Raw genomic sequence first — 2,087 nt, 5'->3', positions numbered from 1 at the left:
CATACACACACAAACACACACAAACACACACACACACACACGCATACACATACACATACATGCGCGCCCGCGCGTGGGCGCCAGAGTATGCGCGCGAGTGCGTGTGTATGTCTGTATATAATCAATGACAAAGCTGATATATGATCAATCAACATGCTGGAAATAGCAACCAATTCTCCGTTAACTAGCACACTGTCATCAAGGAAAAGCAGTTTGGATAATGTTATTCTGTGCTCCATTTCCATAGTGACCTGTGGAAAATATGGGATAGTCATGAATGGTGTGCGTTTGATGAGGTCTGTTCGGTTAGGAATGACCTGTTGCTAATCAACATAAACAATAGCAACAATGTAAAATGACAAAATAAGGAAATGACTTCTGGACTTACTATAAATAGCACCTGAATCTTTTCCACTGTCTGAAAATTCAAAAATAGAAGGATACGAGAACAATGTAATACCTGTCACACAAAATACTTGGAATTTAGTCGGAACCCCCTTCGATCGTTGATGTGCTCGCTCAGACTGACCTGGAGCAAACCAAAGACACATTTCAGGATGACCCAACAATGGAGAATGTTACACGGTTGCATGACCTACTAGAAACAGCAATCAAATTTCGCTCATGCTATACCCCACAGTCATAAAATTGAATGGCTCTCCTGGATAAATTATTCATGGATATATACACGTATCAGAGAAATCGACGAGACAGTCGCGGCTCGAAAGCCTGTGAAATGACGAACATTTTGACGCATAGACACAACAATACATGTGGTTTTGTTGTCTAGAGTGGACTGTAAGTTATGTTTTTCAATAAAGACTTCTCGATTCACGTTTCTGCAACCCATTTGGCTGACAATGATTACCATCAACATGTAAAGAGTAAACTGCGATAGACTGACGTCCCGATCAGTGGAGAGTGTTATACTCTCGGTCGCTTATATGTTACACCAACTGGGATGAACTCTATAGGAACTTGTAGAGCTCTTGACAGATCCAGGAGAAAGAGTTGCAAGAGCAGCGGCTAGAACGTTTGTAAGTATCTCGGAAGTGGCAGGAACCAGTCTTGGAGACGTTGTGGAGAAAAAAGTAAAACTGTGTTGCTACAGTAGGAAGCATCGAAACTCAATATGAAGCTATCCTTAAATCCGAAGATCTGTTCTAAATACTTGTCACTGAGAGGTCTTTGATATAATGATTTCAAGGGTCAAATGACAGTAAATTGAACCATAGATTTAGTCTTTTATCGAAGGACTTTACGGTCCATTCATTGGACTTCTGTGTTGTTTATGTTTGCTGAAAATCTCCGGACGACTCGAGGTTAAGTTAAATTATATTTAGATTATGTATTTTGAAATGTGATAAAACTCGGAATCTAGTAAGTGCGAAGCAAACATTCTAAAACTAATACTAACCTATATACATTCATGTGTAATGTGCACGTAAGTGTATGTTCGTGTTGAGATCCTTTGGTGGAATTGAGATATTCATCGTAGCTGCATAATTACCTCCATATATGTTCACCTGGTTTCCTCTTATATCTGCTCTCTACCCTACGGACTAAGTGTATTTGTTTTTTTTTTATGCATTCGTGCAATCTATTCCAATTGCAAAGGTAACTTCGTATTTTAGACGTAAGCGTAAAAAATGTATACCTATCAGGTATCTAGTGAGTAACAGTATATATGCACTACATTATCTTACATCATATTTTGACTAAATGAAAATTATTAGTAAATAGTATAGCTTATTGACTGATTTCATACAGAAAAGGCATCAATTTTAACCATTATTTTTCCCAACTGTATAATTTAGATTCACTTCTTGTCCAAAGCCTTTGAGCAGTGAGCTGAGATAAATATGCAGAGAGAAGAAATATTTTGTATTTTACCAATATCGCCGTCCTCTTTAGATAAAACTTGTGTTTGTTTGCGTATGTGTGACAGAGTGACAGAGAGTATTGGCATAGTAATACGACAAAAGAATCTGTCAGAAAGTGAAGCGAATGTATGATCTTATAGAAATAGGGAAAGAGAGAGAGAGAGAGAGAGAGAGAGAGAGAGAGAGAGAGAGAGAGAGAGAGAG

This window comes from Octopus bimaculoides, chromosome 1, assembly GCF_001194135.2.
Source record: "Octopus bimaculoides isolate UCB-OBI-ISO-001 chromosome 1, ASM119413v2, whole genome shotgun sequence".
Taxonomy (NCBI): domain Eukaryota; kingdom Metazoa; phylum Mollusca; class Cephalopoda; order Octopoda; family Octopodidae; genus Octopus; species Octopus bimaculoides.
The sequence above is the reverse complement of the archived record's forward strand: the minus strand, read 5'-3'. Positions refer to the sequence as shown.